General features: G+C 36.4%; 1 protein-coding gene and 1 long non-coding RNA gene across 2 annotated transcripts in view; one reads left to right on the top strand and one right to left on the bottom strand.

The window, feature by feature from the left end:
- The window catches only part of GPC6 (glypican 6), a 726,811-nt gene that overhangs the window by 354,459 nt on the left and 346,602 nt on the right, over positions 1–25,750 (bottom strand). The gene's annotated exons all lie outside the window — the stretch shown is intronic.
- LOC135447689 (uncharacterized) lies at positions 20,744–23,135 on the top strand. Its single transcript, XR_010440242.1, has 3 exons — positions 20,744–20,898; positions 20,987–21,210; positions 22,591–23,135. It is a non-coding gene; the product is annotated as an uncharacterized LOC135447689 (long non-coding RNA).

Below are 25,750 nucleotides of genomic sequence, written 5' to 3' on the forward strand. Positions count from 1 at the left end.
GTATTTAAGATGATGGATAAAACAGGCATAATAACGAAAGGCCATTAATTCAACTTGTCTATGAGTTAGATTATTTCTAATAAATAGACTAGAGCGTTTCTGCACAAAATTTCCAATAAAAGCAACTGGACAACAAAGCTGAGGAAGAAGGGGAGTTTGTCCTGTATATATTGAAGACTTATGGTATTTAGATTTACACTGAAAACTGATGAGTATTATCTATACATAATATTCCATTACAAATAGCTAAAAAATTATCTTTACCCACTAATATTGTGACAATTAGAAAACACTGGCAACACCATATTACACACATAAAAGACTGTTTTTCTGTCTAGTCTCCTTTCCTTGAGTTAGGAGAAGACAGTGACCCCTTAGTAGACAAAAGCCGGTTATTTTACTCATTAAATTGTAAAAGATGAAATATTTTTTCTATCCTTGTAAATATTTTTAACTATTTTCAAGATAAATTATTTGCCTATGACAACAAGAAACATTCATAGAATAAAATTAAGCTAGTTTTCTAACTGAAACAGAGTCAGTTTTCTAACCTATTTCTTATGATGTTAACACAGACTTTGTTTACACTGATAATTGTCCTTATTTTACATAACACATTTCACATATTTGGTTCACAGACAAAAAAAAATACAAGAAAAAGCTCCACATTTTTGTAGGTGTAATCGAGGCAGAGTATATTTTAGAAAATTTACCATTTCATAAAATATTCCATCCAAATACTGATTAGTTTTTCAGTTGGGTTGCATTGAGCACTGTCATCTTTTTGTAATCTCTTTTGCATATGAGATTCAAGCTTTCCTGCCCTACAGTATTTACTTCAGATACTTTGTGACACAACTCAGCATACTGATAGCATGCTCAAAAGGTCTCTTCTATATCTCACAGGTAAGGTCGGGATCTCACTTTCCCAGCCATCCCAAAACACCACCACATTTAAGAGTTAATACTTGTGATAAGCCAGTAGATTCCAGAAGAAGGAAGCTTGTGTCTGCCTGGGGACATTATTATCTACATTTTGGGTGGGGGTAGGGGGATCTACTTTGGATGTTTTATTTTGGATCAGGCATACTCTTTCAATACACATACCCACACCTTCTTTCATGTGGCAGGACGGTCTTGCCTGACTGTGCAACTAGAGTCTTTTGAAATAAGACCAAACCAGAAGATGTTCTCTGTGAGCATAACTAACCTGCTCCAGCTGCTAACTGAATCTCAGCCAAGAAAACAGTCTTTTACTTTTCTTCAGCTATGTGACTGAATTTGTGTATTTCAAGTACATTTCTGCTGGAAAATGTGAAGTTCCCACAGTATGCAAGAAAGAAAGAAACAAAGAAGTCGCAGTAGCAAAAATCATCATTTAGCTTCAGGAACTGTGAAAAACATGTGTAATTAGTATTTTACAACAGTGTGATACCCCATGAGAAATCAACAGCAATTGTGATGCAACATCTGGTCCTTCCAAAGACATACATCCCGAAACAAAAGCTACTAAGAACTAAAATGTAGACAGAATAGCAATGCACAAAAAGGAAAAGAGCTCCTGAATTATTAGTTCCTGAATTCTACACTTATTTGTTTGTTTGATTGGTTTTGGGTTTAGTTGGGGCTTTTTTTTTTCTATAGCACGAAGTAAAAGCTTAGCATAAGAAATGTTTTATCCTTTGCAAATGTTCTGTTTTAAATTTTTTTTCAGCTTGTTGATGCATGGTACCCATACCTATTTATCATTACTAAGTGTCTCTGATGTACTGTAATGAGAAAACAAAAAGCCCATATCTCTGACTGGGTGGTTAAAACCAGAAGCACTAAGGCAGCTCATGTAAGCAATGGTGGCTTAAAATTTAAGGAAATGGTGATGAGTAGTGATTTTGTCTCAGAAATAAGCTGTAACTATGGAAAGGCCTTTTATGATGAGATTGTATATGTTATTTCAATTACTATTGGGACACTATCTTTGGAGAAGGCAGTGACTTGCGAACATACATAATAAAATGTGAATGAAATCACAGTAACCAGAGAGGAAAAGGATGTTTTTGTACACTTCCAGAGCATGTATTGACCATAAAAGGTGACAACCCATTCCTTTAATGCATGTAGGTATGGAAATCCCATTATATGCAGCACTCCATATTGCTGCCCTTGAGTACTGTATGGCTATTTTTATTGCCACCTGTGGCAAGCAAGTACCCCTGTCTCATTTTAAACACCAGAGAAAAAGATTATCAGGCACTCATGTAGCCTCAGATGTAGGTGTCCAGTGCTGAAATCCTAGCTCTTACTTTGATTTTCTCTGCAGCTTAGCACACAACCTCCCGCAAGCAGAGACAAGCAGTGTCTGCCTGCATTCTGCTTCAGCAGCAGCCAAGGTGCTGCAGTACATTGACTTTCCCTAAAGATCCAGCTGAGGAGGCTGTTTGTTGGGCCAGCAGAGTGAGGTGTCTGGCTGCAAAAGATCTATACATAACTTTATGCTCATTTCCTCATCAGTGTAATGGGGCTAACCTCAGACTGTGCGTGCCTCAGAGAGGATTTGAGAGCTCTAACAATGTAGCCAACCAGTCTATGAAGTATTTATGTATTACAGAGACAGAAATCATCAAGCATACTTCAGGAAGTTAAAAGTTAAGCACTACACAAACATTTACTGCAGCCAAGCTTTAATACTTTTAATATAGCTCGAGGAAGGAACAGCAAACAAATTTGGGCCTCGGAGTAAAATGTAGCACCATTGCTTATGTGTTCCTTCTGTTGTAAAACCTAACAGAATTGGATTAAACATTATCACTTGCTCTTTAATCTTGGTTTTACAAGGTGTTGGTTCCTTGACCTGATTTTAAAGGATTTAAAACTCAAACCTGTTATCCTTAATAGCAATTCTAAACTTCAAAGCTTTGAAGGAGGAAGGGAAAATAAGATCTGCTGCATAGTGATTGAGATTAGAATTCTCAGTGAGTATTCATTCCTGTCATGTTCAGAAAGACCTATATGGCTACACGCTGGGAAACATGACATGCTGTTTGTGTAATTGAAAACTGAGAATTGAACAGGTAGCTAGGAACTTTGGCTGTCCTGCTTGAAATTAGATGTGTACAACAATAATAACACACAGATCTCAGGTTCAGATTAGGAAACAGAAAGAATGACAGAATACTTAGCCCAGTATTTTTCTGAAATGCTGCTTAAACTACTGTGGGGAAATAACATCCCTGCCCTGATAGTAATATTCTTTTCCATTTTTCTCCTACTCAGTAACCAGAAGCTAAACATGATCATTTAGGACTTCTCTTCTTATTAAAAGGGGTAAACTGTACTCCAAGGTATGTGTGGGGGGGGAATTGTTAGCCTTAGCAACAAAAAACTACAATGACATAGGTTTCTTTCAAAAGCCCTTTTATTTATCAGTAAGCAGGAGCTTTTCTAAGAACCGCAGGGCTCAGAAAGCACCAAAAATCACTTTGCTTACAAGCTGGCTGTCTTTATCTAGTCATCATCTCCACCACAAAACTTCTTTTTCATTTTTTAATTTGGACTGTGTTACAGATGCTTCTCTGTAACTTTTAGTGCCATGTTTCCCAAGTGAATCTGTTTTAAAATAGGTAATTTTCCCCAAGTTAGCAGCAGTGTCCTGTAAGGATTTACCAAACCCTCTGAAAAGCATCACATTGCAAGCAGCTCTGGTAGGCATAAAATGAGCTTTCCTATTTCCACTACAAAGTTTGAGCTGGAAGCTAATCCCAGGCACATTCCCTGTTATGTACAACTCCAACACTAACTCTTGGCATAATGTCAACCCCCCCTATGACTTAGGAGTATACACACTGGATAAGGACCTATCGCACGTTTTCAGAAAAATATTCTTAAAAAAACTTATAAAGTTTTAAGCGGTCATCTAGGGAGTGCAGCTCCAGAGCTATCACAAAAAAACCCTGAAGGGGGTTGTTGTTATTTTTATCAATCCTTAGCAACACCTGCACGGCTTTCAGTGAGGCATCAGGTTTGTCATAGAAAAGAGAAGTGCTTCTCTGCAACCTGCTGGCCAGCAACTGATGTGAAAAACCAGATTTTCAAACCAGGCTAGCATCAGCAAAGAGCAGTGAGCTCCCTCTCAGGACATGGTGGTGGGTGGCAGAAGGCAGCAAGAGTTGGCTTTTCACATGGACATTGCCTAGGAAAATGTGCCTAGTCACTCTCCCATTCCAGTATCTGACTTTGGCTGCTTGTTCAAGTTCTCCAGTTACAATGTAGAGACACAAAGCCTTACCCTGAAGGCTTTGTGTGAAGGATAAGAAAAAGAAAGGAGGAAGAGAGGCAGACAGTGGGAGAAAAGACTGGAGAGAATTGGAAGTGCAGCGTGGCATGTAAGAACAAACCAACAAAAAGAAACAAGAGTTACTGGAAATTTAAAACCTAAAAACAAAGACCTGCAAAATACTAAAACATCTTTGAAAATATGCACTAAAGCCCTGACTAGCTGGATTTTTTTAGTAACATAAAATTTCTTAGCTCTTTTAATCATAGTAAATCTACAGTGTGGTATAGGAAGAGATAATGTGATTTGGCACAGATTCCTAAAGTGAGACTAGGAAAAGATTGGGTCCTTCAGTAAAGGAAATAAAGGGGTTGCTAGTCTGTTGGATATTACTTCTTTATTTCATTTCTCAAAGAACATAGGTCTGCTGCTGAGATATCATTTTTCTATATCATAACCTCTAAACAATCTTTTGTACTCCACAAGATGTTATATAAGAAACATAATCAACATCTCTAAATAAAGATATGTGATGGAAAACACCAACAAACCATAATAACACACCCCCAAACCATAATAACACAACAACAAAAAGCCCCAACCAAACAAACAAAAAACCAAAACCATCCAAAAAGAACCCAAAACAAACCTAACCAGAACAAAATTTAAAAGCCAAACCAAACTCAAAACCAAAAAAAACCCCAAATCTCCATAATTAGTCTGAAAGCTTTGTGTTAGAGTTGGGTCCATATCCAGAACACTTGTATTAAACATTTTCATATATTATTAAAAAGAAACCTAACACTTCACAGAAAAGAAAATGCTATCCACTGCACATTTCACCAATATTAGAACACTTTCCTCGCATTTTTTGAAACCTTACAGGCACGAAAGACTGAACTTCTCTTTTGTCAAAGCTCTGAAACTTAAGGCCTATTGTTTTAACAATTAATTTCTGCATATTTTGTGTAAACACGTTTTCCCAAATGTCTTCAGTTTTTTTTAAATTTCATCTTTTATAATTTAATTTTTGAGCTTTTTCAGCAGTCAACAAAACATGATTTGCATTATGACTCTTCTTTCAAATTCCTGAAACCTTTTCCTTTAAAAAAAATCAATTTATATGTAAATTATCACACATCTTTCTGTAGCCCTAAATATTTCTCCATGCAAACCTTTACAGCACAGATGCTCAGTCTACCTAAACCCACTGAGAGTGCATTGGTTTGGATAATCCCAGGTTTCTTCCTTTCACCAAGACTTCCTGAGTGAGGGAAACCAGAAAAATTACCAAGGCAAAAAAAAAAAAAAAACCTCAACAAAACACTCAATTTTTTTCTTTAATCTAAGTACTGCTGAAATATATGTACAGAAAGAAGTGAAATGGTACTAAGCCCCCAAAGTAGCTATTAATACTGGAATCCTATGAAATAGGAAGCACAAAAGGATTCCCAGTTGCACACCATATCCCACATCAAATGCTGGATGACAATCAAACTTGGTAGCAAACCATCTAACAAAGTACCCCTGAAATGAGCTCCCATGGCAGCACATTCAGAGATGCTGTCTTCTCTACTGTGAAAAAAAGTGCTGATTTCTTTGATTGCAACTGTTCAGACTCTACTTTCTAAGGATTTGAGAACTTAGAGGGATAGAATTTTGAGTTGTGGTAGATCCCTCGGAGTCCACTTCAAGATAAGATATAACGTTAGAATTATATGTTTTCTTAAAAATATAATTTTCAATACAGCACAACATGTACAAAAGTACAAAATAACGAAGTACATTATAAGAAATGTAATAGAATCGTAGAATAATTAAATCATAGATTCATAGAATGGCCTGGATTGGAAGGAACCTTAAAAATCATCTAATCCAAGCCCTCCCTGTGCTCAGGGACACCTTCCACTGGGCCAGGTTGCTCACACTCCCATCCAGCCTTGATGATTGATATAGACAAGAACTGATATGAGCTGTGTGAGTAACAACCATTTCTATTACATTACTGTTATGTGATATAGCATTTTAAGTACATTAATCTAATGGGTTCAGCCTTGGATGTCAATATGTTTGTCTGCCCTAGAGTATTCAATATTCAAATAACTTAAATATTCCTTCTTGATATGTGGCTGGCAATATTATAAAACATCTATAGCATCAAAAGTTAAAGGCATAGAGCAGTATTTCTTCTTTTCAAGGTTCAAACAAAGCCTTCTGAAAGAACATGATAACAGAAAGTGCTTGGCAGTGACCTTTTTCAGTCTGCCTCTTCATTTTATATTAATTTCCTTAAAATACATTTAAGGGGGTAAGAAGAGCAGTGAAATGAACTTTGAAGAGGTAACCTACTTAAAAACAAAAGGAATTTGTTTTACCTGGAAGCATTTCTTTGTACTGTCTTCCTTACAAGTGGTTCTTCACTGTCAGTGTGCAAAAAAGTTTTAGCACCAAAGCTAGTTTGATCTACCTTCAAAAGTAACATTGAATGACCTCTACGTTGCAATACCTAAGCAATCAGCAGAATGGCTCCAAGTGAACAGAGATTTTCGTATTCTCATCAGTAAAGTGGGCAAGAGAGGAAAAAATTAATTTTAGTAATGTTTCCATGTCTTAATAAATATACACTGCAAAGTCACAACTGACTGATTTACTCAGGAAGAAGATCCATATTAAAGAATACCTGTTGAATGCTTAGCATGGCAAAGCATTTTTGAAATATAAGAAAGGGTGCTAAGTAGTAATTTTTGGTTAGGTTAAGTGTGGTCAGGTCCCTCTCAACAAAAACTAAGTTTATTCCTAGCATTTTATTTCAAAATAATATCAGTTATTTGGGCTAAAATGTAATTACCTTTAAAATGCACGTATCAAGTATGAGCAGCTACCCTTTCTCATAAACAACCCAAAAAATATGAACCCTTAAAGAAAATTCAATATGCAGGCAATTTGCCATAATAGTGGGCACTTCTGTTCTTCAGCCCTATGAAATAGAGACTGCACTGAATAGAAGCTTTTAAAGGCCTGGGTTTGTGAAGGCTCATGGAGAGATTCAAAATCCATCTACTCACAGTGGGAGAAATGACACCTCTGGTAAATTATATGCAAAACACATATCCCAATTACCTTACTCAGCAGCAGGTTAATCAATGGCAAGCCCAATGGGCAGCATTCATCTGTCTTTTGAGACATCTGAGCCAAGGCCAGAAGATTGAATACAAAAAATTTGGAGATAAAGTGGGATTTCTGACACCCTTAAAGATTACATGAGAACCCCATAGTTAGGAAGATGTTTCCCACAGTAATGATGGTGAAGAATGAAAGGAAGGTGAAATGCCAGTCCTTTCTTATACCTCAGCCTTCCTACACATAGGTTCCCTCTCTGATTTCTCTGTACAACCAGAGGAGAAACACCAGTCCACTGGTATTGAAACACCAATATCCTCAGGGCCTGAGAAACACAGAGCTCTACCTATGCATGCCAGAAAAGGTGTAGAAGGTGGGTTTTTCTAGGGAATTGCTGCAGAAGGTAGGTTTTTCTAGGGAAGTGCTGCAGCTATCAACAGTTACAGCAGAAGCACTGTGATGTGAAGCAGAAATCACCATAGCCTTTTGGGGGTACCACATCCTGTTGGTTGCACTAGGGATGCTCCACAATTAACCATTATCTGCAACTTTTGGTGATTTGGAGGAGTACCTATGTTTTGTGATTATGATTTGGTCTGTGCTGTTTTCAGGGGTGTGGAAGTGCAAGAGTTGAAGGTCAGGAAGTAAGGTGCAAGTGATAGAAGCTCTATTTCTCCAAGAACAGGGCAGCAAAATCATGTAAAACCTCAGAATCACAATTTCAAATGCACACACTTAAATGCTCTCAAATCTGTTCACTGGATCTTGGTTTAAAAAAAAACCCAAACCACCTTGCAAGATGCTGCATCTGGGGACTGTGACTATTCATATCTTTTATAAATGGGCATAGGATGCCATAATGCACTTCCACCAGTGGATTGGTATCTTCAAGGGAAAATCACTTTGTTTTGCTCTCCTTATTTTATATGCTACCAATAATTTAAAAAAGAACTCATGTAGAAAAGGACTAGTTTAAAAGAGTACTGTGAAAATTCAAAAGGCATAAAATGTTCTTCATAAGTATAAAAATTTTTATCAACATTTTGGAGCTTATGCCCTTGAGACCCTCTTGACCTGCAGTACAGTCACTGGAAACGTCAGCAGAGGAGTACAGTTCTGTATTTCAAAAGTTTGCTACCAAACTCCAGCATCTTTTCCTTGTTGTATTTTGGAATGGCTCTAGATACATTTTGCTTGTTTCTTTGTATTCCTAAAATATCACTTTCATCATGGAAGTTCAGACAATTTTTTAGTATAAAATTAAGACCTAATGACTTTTACATTTAAAGATATAATCTATAGAATTTCATACCTCTATTACCAGATCTGTCAAAATGCTGGAATTCTCACCATTTTTATGCAAAGATTGAAATGAATACTTTGGTTTATATGAAATCTTTTATTTCAGGTTAGTAATTTTCATATGATCTGTTGTTATTTACATGTATGAGAGCACCTTTCAGTACTTCCTAGCAGTGTACAAAAGCAGGAAGCTGAATTTTTGAATTGAAAGCATTTTACCTGGACTTAGTCCAAATGGCTCAGAGGCATATCAGAGCAGAGAAGACACACATTTCAGAAGTTAACCAGGACGAAAGCGACACTATGTTGCTGCACAATAGCTAGTTTTGAAGTGCCATTCATGAACAACAAGTACATGTGAGATTCCCTCCATGAAAGAGCTCCATAAGCTCTTTCACCAGCTAACAGTTGATTGGTAGGTGCAAACTAATTCCTAGCTATGATTCAGAGTTGAAAAAATGCAAATACTATACAATCTTTAAACCCACTACCAAGAAATAGTTCTGTACTTTTGTTCTTTATGCTACACATAAATACTATATATGCAGAAAGTAGTATATTTACATTATATGGCTGTATACTTTAAGAGAGGGATGGAAAAGAATTATTTAATCTTAAATTCCATGGTGGTGCAATATGGAAGAGTGGCAACTGGACATAAATAGATCTGGAAATGAAAAAGCAGTTAACAGTAAATGCAGCCAAGGAGAAGGCTCTGTAAGAGTCTTCCATCAGAACTGGGAGTGGTAAAGGGAAAGGATTATCCTGCTAGCAGCTGATTCCTGGGGAATGGAGACTGTATTTCAGGTCACAGGTTTCTTAAGCATCTGAGAATGTGGTCATGAGGAAAAAACATTAATTCCCTAGTAAATAGAATAGATTAGACTATTTCAATTGGAAGGGACCTACAATTATAATCTAGTCCAAATGCAACACTTGCATACCTGCAAGCAGCCTCTTCCCTTTAATTCAGTGGAAAATTTCCCTCACAGAATGGAAAGCATTTTAAGGAACTAACCAAAACTTGAACTTTGCTAAGTACGTCAGTATAGGTGCAGCATGATTAAAGAAAAAAAACCCCAACTCTAAAATAAATTTTAATGTCCTGTCTTCTAGATAAAATAAAGATTTTGTTTTTCCTTACCTTGGGATTGCTCACATACTACTCCTCACTAGCTGACTTTAACTTCCTCATAGAATAAATTTCCTGTTCTTTTCAATTATTAGTCATTTAAAGTACTCACTTTAGTTCTGAACTAAATGACACTGGCCTGTTTTCACCTTATTATTATATTTTGCATCTGATATGTGATAGTTACCCCATGACAACAACCCAACTTTTGAGAGTGAAGCCATAAACTATATTATACAATCTCTTCTAAAGAGAAACTAATTAATACACTAGCCCTACAATTGTCCTCTTCCACCAAAAAGGAGTGTATGTGCATGAAAATGTGCTGTCTCAATAATCACCTGTTTTTACAGAACAGAAAAGTTTTCTCACAAAGGTAATGCACTCAATATTCAGTTTCAGTCCTGTTTTTAACTTTTTGCTAGTTTTGCACAAATACTTGAAGTCTAATTTCCTATGATGAAAAGTGAAGACTGAAAAATATTGAAAATATGTAATTTTGTCAAAACTCTCATCTTAAATCAGCAATGACAATGACAGGCTGTTTTCCCAAAACTTAAACAGCAAAAGAGCTGGATCTGAACAGTGGCGTTAAAATTGGTTATTTGCAATATGAAGACCAAAAAGCTTCCTGCCTTCCTACAAGCTTTGTATGGAATTCCTTGGAGACAATACTACTCACAAACTACAAAACTAAAAGACTGTTATTTTGGATGGAATGTAGCTGCCTCTCTTGACAAATTAAGCATTTATGCAAAATTTTGCTTTCTGCCTTGACATCTATTTTTGTTTCATTCTTCTCTACATCCTGATCAAAACCTTTACTTTATGTACAGGACCCTGGTGTCAATGACACACAGACTATGAGGGTTCCTGACTTTTTAGCGAGAAGGCATTTTTAATTTCTTCTTCAATCATTGTCTAAGAAATCTTAAAACCAAGTAATTACTGATTTTCCAGGCAATTTTCATTTTAATACTATATTTTCACCATCTCAGTTACTAGACCAAACAGTAAAAGATCCCTAAAAATGATGTAATTTTCTGATATTTGAAGTCCTGTTTTAACTGTCCCTTTCAAGTCAAAGGTCACCTCCAAAAGATGACTCTGAAAGGAGATTCTGAAAGCTTTCTCTCAGTCATTTCAAACTGAAATCTGAGAAATGGAAAACAAAAGACTTTGTGGGTAGCCTCAATGTGAAAAATTTACTGTGTATGCAGGTCACAAAATCAATGTAGGCCACAATTTACTGGTGTTAACTTTCACTCATTTAACTGTTTTGTGTTCAGATTGAACAGTCATTAGGGATGGGTCGGTGAATATAAAGATTCCTGTAAACCAATGGAAAACAAATCTATTCTTTCAGCAATTTATATTCTTACTAGTTGTCTATGTAGAAGCCTATTCATTTACAGGTCAGATATTAACAATGTTGTAATAATACATTTAATTTCTCCTTACAGTTTTACCTTAGCCTCATCCTGAAGGGCAGATAAATACTTACTGCTTTTTCAGGGCCTCGCTTCAAATTTGTTCTTTTTCCTGGGAACCATAATGATGTCATAAGCAACAATTCACAAACACTTATTTATCATCTAAACCTATAAAGCCTCTAGCTTTTACCGGCATATATTGTCTTTAAAAAAGGATTAATTCAGATACTAAGATAATCAGATTTTCAGTGATGGTATCTACTCACCTCAGCATTTCTGTATTCCTAGGGTGAGCGCAACTGAAATGCTTCCACTGACTACCACAGTAAGCCACGTGCTTTTGTGAATATAGGCAGCTGCTCCCCTTTCACCCCTTTCTTCCACTCTCCTTTAAAGAGAAGCTTTTAACACCACAAATTGCCCAGGGAGAAAGTACTGTGGTTTTGGCTCATTCAGTGTTCGTACACGATCCTCTGCAGATAGCCACTGCACCTCCTCTGTCTGAGGTGTGTGTTAGCTCTACTCCTGCACATAGCTTCACATCAACCAGGGTGCCAGCCTGGCTCTCTCACCAAGCCCAGGGCTTTTCTTTATTAAGTCAAGTCAGGAATAAAAACTTAGACCCATAATTTCTTGTGTAGAATAACAATTTACTGCGTTGGGGATATTCAGCCACAGGCATACAAAATCTAAGGATATAGGTTCTTTCTGTTTATTTTTTTACTTTTCTGGGTCAGTGTACCTGTTAAAAACACCTCAGATCAGTAAAGCTTTTAGTGTGGAGCTGGTCAGTGCAGCTCCTGCAGATTTCACAACTCATTAAAACAAATTACAGTCATATAGTCTCCAACCAGCTTAATAATAATATAGATAGAAAACAGGGGGAGACAAGAAAACCCCCATGCACAGCTACAGAGCTTGTCCTCTTCCACAGCTATACTCTTTTTCTGTGAAGGCTGTAGTTTAGGTTAGAAACTTCAATTCGTAATGTGTGAAAGAGAAGGATCTTAATCCTCCTTTCTGTGAAAATGGAACCTCAACTCCAGAGTTTTGGCCTGACTTCTATAATCCTTTGGGTTTATATACTTCTACTTTTCTGAAAAGAAAATAATATTTCCCTTCAGTGAAAAAAAAATATCCTGAAAAAATTCCTTAACTTGAAATGTAAGAAAGTGTGGTGATAGAATTTGAAGAAAATACAGGGGTTTTAGAAAAAGAAAAAATCTAAACTTTTATGATACCTTTCACTAATATTAGTCAAAAAATGCTAAAGAGGAGACAAAATGCAGTATATACATAAAATGAAGGGAGCCTTCAGTGAGGCAGTCTTCATTGCGATGGTGTCTGATTGTGTTTTTGTGTTACTGAAGCACCTTTGTTGTGACCATTTATTTAGAAAGTAGTTAAAGATACACTTACGGGATTAGGTGAGTTGGCTGTCTGTCCTGAACTCATTCACTCATGTTGGGTTAATATGCCAAATTGACATGGATGCCCATCCAGTCTGTTACAGTAAAACACAGCTTTCTTGATGGGAAATGCAGCTGGTGTGTGACAGATCTCATTCTCCTTCAGTGCAACGGCAAACAGCTTATTTTAAATTCTTTTCAGCTGAAATCTTCCAACTGTTAGAAATGGCTAGGATCAGCCTCCTAAATCTCCAGTTATAACTCAAAATATCTGGTTTGACTTTGCACCAAATGGGATCGAAGCACTCTTAAGTCATGGAGATGGGATTTATCTCATCTACCTATAGATCAATGCAGACATCTATAACAAATTTGGTTTTCCAGGCCTATTTTTTTTTTTGTGTTAGTGAGAAGTAGGAACTTTTATAGAGCTATTAAAGAGAGCTATTAAAGTACTTTGTGCCAGATGTCTACCTAAGAAAGGAGGAGAATGACACTCTAGAAGTACCTATTCTTTTCCTATAAAGGAACCTTGAATGACTACTTCAGATACTGCCAACATATTAGAAGTGTCTACATGGATGAGAGATCTCTTTCCATGGATTTTTGTGAAAGAGAAAAGAGAGCTTTTGAAATTTCCTCCTACGCTTTCCTGAGTGAATGAGTATTTACAGTACCTTTCACAGTAAAGTCAAGCAGGTTAATTTGAACAACTGATTTCAGAAGCTGTTCTCACTTCACCAGCAGTTCACTACTAGCACTCTCCAGCTGACACTGGGGACTAGAAATTTCTGTTACCGACTCTCTGGAACTGATTTCTCATCTTCTACCTTTCCCATTTGCGCTCTTGTCTTCAGTCTTAGTATGCACCTCACTGTTTTACCAGAGAACATAAAAAATTTCTTAGTGTAACTCAGAAACATCTGCAATTGTATGTATACACATCTCCTAAGATATTTTTATTTGGAAGAAAACGTTTTCCAAATAAACAAACTAAATAAAGATGCTAATGTCCATTCTTCTGTATCATTACATTCTCTTTTATTACTACAGCATCACTTTTACCTGTTAAATTAGACCTGAATAAAGAGTAAAACTAATTATAAAATAAATATGAAATGGAGAAATGTTATCCTCATAAAATTTTTTTTGAGTAATTTCTCTTTAAATTTCTGGTTCTGGTTCTGCATTTATGACTAGACTTTTACTAAATATGTAGAGACAGAATGTAGTTTAAAATCACATGCAAGCAGACAGTTCCTTCCACCAATATTATATTATATCGGCAACTTGGGAATCAAAGGGGATCTTGGGTAATGATCATTTAGCATTGCTTTTCATTTAGAAATTCATCTCTTGATTCAATGAGGGAAAACAGACAAAACGTGATAAATCTCTATGTTGGTTTTATTTGGCTTATTTATTTTTTTATGCAGCCTTCAAGTTGATTTATAACATTACACTCACATAACTTGGTGGTGGCAGTCTTTGCTGCAAAACAAATGGATCAAATTAACTATCATGTGTATTACAGCTCTGGACAACAAAGTGCCAAACAGTACATGGGTGGGTTCAGCACTTTTAAAATGTTTTGTATATACCCTAATGCTTACTTCAGCCATTGATTGATTAGACTATAGTTATCATGTAAGTGGATTGACTCCATTACAAGGAAGAAGAAGGAAAAAACCCACAGCTATCAAGTACTTGGACCTCTATTAATACCATCTGAGAAACACTCACTATAAATGAGAACCTGAAATGAGGGACAAAGGTGAATTTTTTCAATGCTAGTAATTAATTCTTGCTTTGCATAGGGTAATTGAGGGCAATCACAGAATATTGCATGTCATTTCATTATTGGGCCATCAGATGGACTTCTACTTGCATACCCTGGTAAATGTGCTAAATACTTTGGCTGCTGCACCCATGTTGAAGATAAAAGCCTCCTTAACCTTCCTGTCAGTCCCATCTCCCTTTAAATGTTGTCCTTCCCATTTCCCGTTTTTTCGTTTTTTTTTTTTTTTTTTTGTTAGACTTGGAAAGAAATAAAGAAACAAAATGCAAAAAAACACATGCTTTCCTTTGCTTTAATATTAAAAAAGTGTCAGGGTAACTAAAATAAAAACATTCTGGAACAGCAATAAATATGAACTTACATTGTATGAAATTCCCTGCCTGGGTTGCTCATGCTGTTGTGGTCACTGCTGTCATAACCCTTAGGTTCCTTTTCCTATGTCTGTGCAAATCCCTTAGCCAGCTGCCCAGCACTCAGAAGTATGCTGTGACAAAAAAGAAAGGCAGCTGCTAGATAGAACTAGAAAAATATAAGCTCTGTCTTGAAAATCAGCAACGAGGTTGCTCATTTCTTCATTAATTCTGTGAACCCTCCTAGAACACAAAGTACAATTCCATTGATAGCTTAAGTCACTTGCTCTGAAAAGTTTGATGTACACATTTTTAAACAGACCTTTCTGATAGTGATCTACTCAGTTGTGATACTTTCAAGGCCACCATATGTTCGTTGACTGGATACACATATACATTTCTCCAGTGAAATTTGTGAGGCATAAAGATATGCCTACTTCAAAATTTTGAAACAAATCTTATGCTCAGTGTGACTGAGAGTACCTTCAGTTAAGTCCTAAAAATTATTCCAATTACCATAATTATACAAGTATGGGTGTTCAAAATACATTATTATACAGTGGCATCAGATTCACCAGTGGCACCCACCTTTCAGGAGTTTAAATGAAGAACATAACTTACGTAGAGCTCTTGTACAATATAGAGTTTCTGCAGTCTGCTAAAATATAAAATCTGAATCTCTAGAAGTGCATCTCTTTCTCCTCATTGACTTTGTGGGGTTCTAGGGAAAAGGTTTTCTGACTTCCATGTTCTGGAAAGATGCCTAGATTACTTAGAATTATCCTTGGCTCCAGTGCATCAATGAAGATAATAAGGATTCCCATGAGTCAAGTCCTTCTAAATATAACATAAATTTAGTGTTTTGAAAAGTTTCCACAGTATTTACAATATTGTGCAGTGATATTGTTTTCTTTGTGACCATGCCAGAACACAAATAGTGGTGTAATCAGAGAATCAGAGTTGATATCACAATAATGAACAACAAAATGAGGATAAAGTAGGACCTTCTTTACCACTATAATATGAGAATTTTTGTTATAATATTTTCACATAAAGTGAGCAATATTTGAGTCCATGCTCACTTTGTGCCACACAGACAAAATATGCAGCCTTGGTCACTTGAGATCATAGAGCCACAAAATATCCTGAATTGGAAAAGGACACTAGAATCATCAAAGGCCCTGCACAAGACAACCCCAAGAATCATATGGTGTGATTTGTCCAAACAATTATTGAACTTTGTCAGACTTGATGCCAGGACTGATTCCCACTGTTCTAGCGCAGAAACTTTTCTTAATATCTAACCTAAATCTTCCTTGACACCATTTCATGACATCCCCTTGGGTCCTTTGCCACTGGTCACCAGGGGGAGAGATCAATTCCTGTCCCTCTGCTTCCCCTTGTGAGGATAGTGAAGATCACAACATGGTTTTCCCTCAGTCTGTACTTTCTCCAGGCGGAATGAGCCGAGTGACAGACATTCCTCATAAGGCTTCCTTTGTTCACCATCTTCATAGATCCTCCTTTGGATGCTCTCTAATAACTTTATATATATTTCATATTGTGGTGTCCAAAACTGCACAGGGTACTCGAGGTGAGCGTGCATGACCACAGAGTAGAGCAGGACACACAGAGATATTCATGTTTGTGAATGCAGCAGAGAAATTCACACTTAGGAAAGAAGTTAAGAAAGTGTTGTACTGGCGAAAGCCATGATAACAACCCTCTGGTACCACCTGAGCCACTAGCTCCTGATCTGGAACCTTCCCTTACCCCCAGCAACATATTTTGAACTTGGCCTTTGCAGTAGGCAGCAGTCCTTCTCACCAAGCACAGTCCTCATCAGCCAACTGGCTGATGCCTTCAGTTTGGCCAAGAATGGGTAAAAGAAAATTTCACCACAACCAGTCACAAGGAAAGCCCACCATGAGATGGATAGTTTTGAATATATTACACCTTTGCTGAAAATGTATCATTTTTCTTGCTGAAAACATCAGCTTTACAGATCACATTAAATATATCCCTATTCCCAATGGGTTTGGGTGGCTTGATTGCAGATCAAGCCATCCAAAATTGCAGATTGCATTCTGATTTCATTTTGTATATTCAGTGGCATATTTACCTGCTGTTCATGTGACACTCTGTATTCTACTACATGGAATACTGTTTGATGCATACTAGCAAAACAGCAGGATATAGGTACTAATATATTTGGCTTAATATCTGATGACAAAAAATAATTAAAAATCAAAGAAACAAACAATCAATCAGAGAACTCCAAACTAGATTATTCTTTTCATGTCCCACAGGGCAGTTTCAGAATCCAAAAAATGCACAAATCAGAACAGAAAATGAGCTAATTGTTTTTAATATTAGCAGCAGCACATTTATTTCATTTTCAGTTAAAACAACATCCATTTTTTCATATAATGTTACAGGTGTTCTTGTTTTTATTATTATCTAGATTAATGTAAATAATTTTATTATTAAAATTAAAGCAAACTAATAAATAAAAACATTTTAGCAAATTTCCCAAAAGGGAATAATTTTGCAAAGTGATCTTACCTACCATACATTACATATCCTGATGATTTCAGTAATAAGAAAGAGAAGTGAATTAGTTTCATTTTCAGCACTAATCTCTTCTATTTGCTAAAAAAAATTCACAGTTTTGAAAATGTCAGGGAAGATTAACCCATCCCATTTATCACAATTACCAGAGAGGAACATTTCCTTGCTATTTTTTTTCATCTACTGAAAGCTGTTCTCCTCAGGCCTCACTAAACCTTTCACACTGTTTTTTCTGGTACTTTCAAATAGAAGGTGTTACCTAAATTATATCCTGTGTTCTCTATTACAATTTTTTAAATTCTCCATTCCCACCAGATGAATTTTCACATGCTCCAACAATACACCCTCATATAATACTAATTTATCTTTTTCCCACATAGTAATGCCATGGATTTCAAAAGAAACTGCACTTTTTAAAGCAGAAAACTGAATTAACTCTACATTTTTTCTAGGAAAGAAAAGATTGTTAAAATTGCTATTTCTAAAACACGACCATAATGTGTTCTATTTGTTAAATGGCATTATGTTCTTCCATAGTTATGCTGAGCAAAAAAGTCTTTTGTTTGAATGTATAAAAAAACATCCCTTGATCTCTCAGGCTTTGAGATGGTGAGGTCTTATAAAATCATAATACCTCTAGTATGCTAATTTCTTGGGATAGACTTGTTAATACACTGCTGAAAGATTGTTTTAATTTATTTTTAAACTTAAATCGATCATCAGTGAAAGACAGGGGAGCAGGGGTAAGACTACTTGATTCAAATGTGTTTTATATCACTGGGATTTTTCTGATGTGGTGGGGAGGTGTGTGTCTACAAGAAGAATGCAAACAACTTTCAAAGCATCATCGTCCCTGGTACGCCTCTCTTTTGTAAATTATACACGAAATCGATACTGAAAGTAAGGCTGTCAAAATTGCCTAGTACTAGCACACAAGTGACTCTGAATTAATCACAGATTTTCGATCATCCCATCACTGGAGCAGCATCAGTAGGGAATTACCAAATAGTTCGGCTTGTCATCAGTTCTGAGAAATGAAAAACTGGAAAACACACCTATCACATGGACCTTGAATATAAATCCTTTCTGAGGACCTGCACATTATTCTCAGCCTGACAAGCCCACCTTGGCTGAAGGATTTATAGAGTGTCTGCTTGCAGCAGAGGCAGTGGAGCGTAATTACCTGGATTGAGTTTTGCTCTAAAATAGCACAACGGAGGATAACATTTATGAATCACAATTAGTATGAACCCTTCCACACAGGTGGATCATGGAGCTGCTGTTCATCAGTGCCACAAAATAAAGGAACAAAATGATTCACAGAGTATCACAGGCCTCTCCCCAGTCTGAGAGAAACAAAAATAAATTAGCAGAATTTTAGTTGAAACCTAGACTCTAAACTACATCATTAATTGAGTATCAGCTTTAGCCACAAGTTACTGTCCAATTTTTAAAAAATTGTTTAGGAGGAAAGGGACAGTACCTATTATCAAACATTTATTTCCCTGATGTCAATGTAACTTCTCAGAGAAATGCATGGATATTGATATGAGTATGCATCTCTATCTGCACACAAATATGTACATATACACTAAATGTACATATGTACTCAGTTGTGTGCAGATAGAGCTGCATACACATTGCATAAAAATTGCAATTTCTTAATTACTAAATGGCCATTCAGTAATTAACCAATTAGCAATTAAGAAATCTATATTCAGTCATTACAAATGGAATTAAGAAATCCTCCTTGTAGTGTTCTTTGAGATCACATGGGAAAGACTTATCAGATATCTTTTTCTACTTTCCTTGCGTAGGAAGCAGTGACAAAAATAGCCTGGGAGGAAATAAATATGTGCCCTTCAGCAATGGCCAGAGGAAAGACGGTACTGGCAGCAACTCAATCTGTCATTTGCCAGAGGCGTGGGGCCTCTCTCACATAATAAATAATAAGTAATGATATTACTGCAAAGATTGCATATACTTCTTCATTTGTGAGAGTCAAAAGAGCTATCATCTGTCCCTGGCTCCACACAAATGATCTAAGGAAGGGCTGCACCTCCACCTTCTTGTTCTCTGTAAGTAATAATTTCATACATAGAGAGGCAATGGATGTTGCAAGAAAGAGATGATTTTCAGGAAACTTCAATAAAAAAGATGATTAGACACTGACACTGTACGACAGGGCATAGCTGAACTTCAGTAAATAGATGCACAAGTAGTCTAATAAACTGATTGCATAGCTTCTGTTAGTTACTCATACTAAAATATCAGCATTTAATGAAGGAAGAAAAAGAAAACTGTTGCTGTTCTTAAGTCTTGTGGTCACAACACATAAGATTACCAGAGAGAGCAAGTTAAAAAGGTCCTAAAGAGATCAGAAGATTACCCTAAAAAATAAATGGTAGGGATCATCAGCAGTTGAATACTCAAGCTGATTTCCTGGGTCTCCTTTATTAGCAGTGTAGATGTCTTTGATAGCATATGCTATGTCTGGCATTGAACAGCAGAATGCAGTACTGTGAAAAAGAAAATGTATTTTTCCATTTATATGAAGTTGTATATTCCCAAACAAAAAATTAACTGTATTTCAGTCCACATTTGATCAGAAATTTAGCATTAGCCATGGACAAAAATATGTAAAACAAAATTAAATTGTTTTTAAAGAAATAGGCTCAATTAATTCTTTTTGTTAAACAGCATTAATTTTCGTTTACATGGAGAGAAACACTTATAAAATCAAGGTAGTTACAATTAAGAAATTCTAATTTTACTTAAAAATATTTTCTCTTTCAATTAATTTTTTTGAAGTTGAGAGAGAAGGTCCACTCTTTTAACCAAAGGAAAAACATTATACTATATGACTCACTATGACATCTAACACTACTAACTACACAGAAGTCCTAATTTTCCTGTTTATAGGGCCAAAGCTCTTAAGAATAAGAATCGCATCTCCCAGTACAAGCTGGGATGTTCAAGGACTTCTTCCAGCCCTTACTTTTTGGTTGCAGTGTCGCTTCCAGAAGCATGAAATGCTCTCCTTGAAGCCAGCAGTAGGAGCTTTAGCTCTCAGGACTAAAAGTTGCTCCTCATTATCCCCATACTGAGCTGCACTAATGAGTCACCGTTTGGGCTAGCCTGAGCCATCTTCCACAGTGGCTTAGGTTAATACAGCTGGTTTGCCCTGAAACAGAGTAGGAGGACTCCCACAAGCTGTTATTGGGCCTCAGCTGCGGGGGCTGTAATGATTACCTAGAGAAGCAGCAATAAACAGCTGTGAAATGTAAATTCAAACTGTTCTAGCTAGATCTTGTTTGTTTCTGCACTAACTTAATCAGCATCATCCTAAGCACAGATGAGTTCTTAGGATTTCATTCATCCAAAGACTGGGGAGGCTGGCCTGGCCTTTCTTAGTTTATAGAACACAATGAGATCACAGTCTATTGCTTCAGGAGAAAAATAGCAAAAGATTAGGAGACTTAATAGATTTGACATGGCCAGAGGGCATACCAGGTTTCTTACTTTCATCTTCTAGCATGCTTTTTTTTTTTTTTTACCTTAATAGTGGGCAACTATAAAAGTAAATTCTTGCTTTTTAAAGTAATGGAAGATGTGAAGCTGCAATAGGAATGAGTTGCTAGAAGTCCATGGAGAAGATTTTGGAAAGAAGCATGAATTCCTTAATTCATACCCTAGAGAAATCCCAAACCTCAAAGTTTGAAGACTTTATTTGTTAAAAGCACAGAGAAACAACAAACATCAGCAGGGAGGAAGGAACAAGTTGTGAAACTTTAACAAGATCTCCAAGGAAGCTTAGACAAAAAGGTAAGAATCAATGTTGCTAAGACTTAAAAAAAAAAAAATCGGAGGTAGAGTTTCATTTTTATGAGCTACATCTGAACCCTCGATAACCTAGCCAGATTCTTGAGTTCTCAACAAAATACTTTCTTTAATTGGACGTGTTTAAAAAGACTAACTGTTTTTTAAACATTCTATTAATCAGAACTTAGAAAAGCAGAAGTAGAACAGAACATGATATAAATTGAAATAACTGAATTCTGTATAGCTCTGTATGTTCTTCTATTGTTACTGCAGTAGTTGATTCTTTTAGTTATCTGTTGTTCCTGCTATGATTATCTATTACTTTATGAAGTACGAAGACTTTAAGGCTTTCACATAAAAGGTACACAAATCCACCATGCAACTACCCCTATATGTTATGCATACTTGCAAAATTGAAAGAGTTAATCTAGAAGAAGGTTTAACCATTTCAACATTTCACTGAAAGGAATATTTTAATTTTTTAAAATAACTTGAAAAAATCAAATGTGTGTGTAAGTTCTGAGATTAAAACCTTTCCTCCTTCTCACAACCCTCCCCAAAGCAAACCTCTCAGTGTCTGTTAATTTGTTAGCACTAGTACAGCTAGAGGGATCGTGATGTTTAAATGAGGGAAACCAAAGACAAAATTATCTATTTCTTGTAACAGTATTTTACATGCATTTAAGCTCTTGGAATTTCCCTAGAAATATAAAGATTAATGCATTCAGAATCCAAACTTACAAAAAGTAAAAAAATCTTGTTTACTATTATTTAGGATGCACTAATATTTTGTGACTGGAGCTTGGCAAAAAATACCTTTGTGCTTAGCTGGCAAATCACATCAAAAAATGAAAAATCTACTTGTACTGAGTATTTAATACATTTTTGATCAAGGAAAAATATACTACATGTTGAAAATAAGATCTAATTTTAAAAAATAACTCTAGATTTCAGTTAATAAAAATGAAAGGAATTTAAATGAAAAATTATCTTGGAACAAAGATTGAAAATAATTCAAAACAAAAATCTTCAGTTCAGGACCAGCCTGCAATTCTAAGTCAATTTAATGGTGTATTATCTACAAAGAAGAGAACTAAGTCAAATCCATTCTGTCATTCATGCTTAAGATGAATGATAACTAATTTAAAAAAATTAGTTTTATTTAGTTTTATTTTGTTTGTTAAAATGCTTTTCCTGAAACTGTGTATAGAAAATCCTATTTATGACAACAGGAAGGTTGGTTTAGAAAACTTTTGATTACATTTCCATCCAAATTCCCATAGGTAGAAGGAGGACTTACGGATGCATTCAAATTTTAGATGAGTAGAAGGTATTTAACCTCTTTCTTTACTCAACGTCTCCCATTTTTCTTCTTGCTTTCAGATCTGTGAGGAAGTCCTACTAGCTTATGAAGAGTTAAAAAAAAATTTAACATAAGGCAATCAATACAGTGTGTCCTGGTCTGCCCAGGCTGAAGGACAGTGGCTCTGATTTCCACAGCCTCGCTAGGATTTTCAGACAGAAGAAAGGATCTGGCACTTTCTGTGGTGGTGGGCAGCCTCATCCTTGGGATTTGGCAATAACTAAATGTTACAAACACATCTTTTCCCTTCTTAGCCACCTCTGGCTGCTTACAGCACCTGAGGAAATGTAACAGGGGTCCAAACAGTAAAGCCCACACCTGCAAATGGATTTTCTTATGTAGGACTGGAACATGGGGAGCACAAGAAACAACACTTGGGAGACAATTTTCCTCTTGCATTTGCTTCTTGAGAATTGGCTGAATCAATATTGCTTACTGCACTGTCAAAATGTGTATCCTCATGCACATTAGACATTCTCAGAATACTGGATTTCTTGATTTATATGTCATTTAAGAAACTTGAAATGATTGTATTTAAATGCAGAGAGACTCAACAGCAAGAAAATACATTACTGGAGCTGTAACAAGTTTTGTATGTTTTTCTTTTAAAATCTTCTTCCAGACAATCTATTTTTAGGCAACTCTCTTAACATTTTTAAAGCCAGGAAAATCATGTTTCTCTTTTCAGTATTAGACATCTGCATTCTAAACAGAGCAAATAAATTTTTTTTCTCCATATATTAGATCTTAATCAACCCAATATTTTAGACTGCTATTTAGAAAACACTTCTCAGCTACTCTGTAAGGAAAGCAGAGGAATGCACTGTTTTCTTTCCCTGCATGGTCTTGCATTGATGACTGTGGAAGACTTCTATCCTTTCTCATTTCACCTCTCCCTGTGCCAATTTTTTTGTGACTCAGAGCAATTCCAGATGATGTTTCTAAGCTCAACTACCCAGTCAATGTCCTAAGTGGGTGAAAGATTAATTATTCCCACTGAGATCAACTATGTCAGGATATCAAAGGCCAATTACAGACAAAAGCTATCATGGAGTGGTCACTTCCAAACTGCTGCCAACACCAATCCCAAATGCAAAGGAAATCAGCTTCCTGCTGAACTGAGTAAGCTCTAGTTTTAGTACATCCCATGTAGCCAGCATGCTGGTATTTCTTTTATTCATTTCCACAGTTGAAGAATATGCTTTGCTGAGCTGCATGACTCATCTTGAAATGTGTGGTGCCCAGAGCAGTGGCACTGCTGGGTGGGAGGGCAGCAGACGGCACATCAAACGCGGCTCTGGTACGCGACGCGAGCAGAGGTTGTTGACTAATTGTGACTTCAAAAAAACCCTCTTTTGCACACTGCTTGTTGACAGCTGTTATTATGACATTTAATCTATAGTCATTATTTGGGGAAGCAGCTCAGCCAGGATCCAGCAGTCAGTCTGCTAAACCCACTTAGTGGATTACCTCGAGCTTTAGTTTCCAAAATTCAAGTTCTTTCATATTTTGTTGCGTGAGAGCAGAGCAAAAATCTTGATCAATGGATGTCAGCAAAAATGCCTCAATCTGTTAAGAAAGGAAGGAGGAGAAATAAAGTTGGGGGCATAATACATACGTGCCAGCAATCCTTATTAGAGCAGTCTCTGCTGAAGGCTGGAAAGGCATTGCGTAGGAATCCTGATTAAGTGAACTAATTTTGAACAGTGTCAAATTGAGTTTAATTTTCTGCTGTCTCAGGTTTCATACAGTATTATCCCCACATGAGTTAACTTCTCTGCTTCAGTCCTACTGCCATCACTGCTTTGATGACTGCAGGATGTGTCATTTCCAGCCATCAATACGATCTGAGTAATACCAATGCTTCCTGTTGCCTCTGGCTGGCTCAAGTCCAGTTTTGTTTTCCCATTCAGAGATGTTCAGTTTGATGAAGTTACTGAATTTGGATCTGTTTTATTTATTATGTCTATTCCTTTTTGAAGAACTTCTGCACTGGATAAACTTATTAAGGATAAATTCAATAGACAGGGGACTTATTTGGGACATTGATGATTCTGACTAAAAAAATAATACCTGATGAGGCACATGAACTGGAACAGTTCCAGCAGGAAAACCTACAAAAACAAATCCAGAATACTGAATAACCAGTTCATCATAGCATTCTCTTCTCATGTTGTAGACCACAATCCTCCACATAGAATTCACAGAATGACAAGGTTGGAAGAGACCTTCAAGATCGTAGAGTCCAACCCACGTCCCAACACCTCAACTAAACCATGGCACTGAGTGCCACATCCAGTCTTTTCTTAAACACATCCAGGGATGGTGACTCCACCACCTCCCCAGGCAGACCATTCCAGAACTTTATCACCCTTTCTGTAAAAAAACTTCTTCCTAATATACAACCTATATTTCCCTTGACACACCTTGAGACTGAAATATGGTTTCTCTCTCACTACTGGTTTTGACCACTGTGGAGAGAGAAGGCTTTGCCAGCAAAAGCCTTTTTATAATGGCACAAACCAACGAGTTTCTGTTTTGATTAATTGAATTTTCCACCTAAAATAAACAAACAAAACTTCATCATGAATATCCTTCTAATGTGCACAACACAATTTCTGGATCAATTCTATCTCAAATATTAAGACTAGATACAAGTTAATGTATTACAGTTTACTGCATTGATTTGAGCATTAATTCACAAATTTCTGTAGTAGGTTTGAAAGGTACATTGCCCAGTCATGCTGTAACATTTCCTAATAACTGTGTCATTGCAAGTAGCTGTCTTAGCAGTGATTGTCACAGTCCTTGATGAGACTGGGAATAATTTATCTTCCTGTTTTGGGTCTGGAGAAGAGAATAATCTAAAATTCCTTTTCAAATCTGACCTGTTCTTTTTCACATCAAGACTTGGAATGCAAAACCTACTTGATTAAGGATTCTTCAGCAGTGCAAGTCAGACCATTCACTGAATGAAAATTAGCGGAAGACAACTCAGTTTCTGTACAGATTAACCTTAAGATACCACTGCTAAAATGTAGTTTCAAAATGCAAACGCTGTATTGTAATGGCTTATCTCCTCAAAAAAAACCCCAATCACAAGATCTTGCACAGCTGCTGGCTCTCTCTTTTGTAACTAATGTGGGGTTTGTTGAACATGAAATCTGTGACCTTACAACC

This window comes from Zonotrichia leucophrys, chromosome 1 (genome assembly GCF_028769735.1).
Source record: "Zonotrichia leucophrys gambelii isolate GWCS_2022_RI chromosome 1, RI_Zleu_2.0, whole genome shotgun sequence".
Taxonomy (NCBI): domain Eukaryota; kingdom Metazoa; phylum Chordata; class Aves; order Passeriformes; family Passerellidae; genus Zonotrichia; species Zonotrichia leucophrys.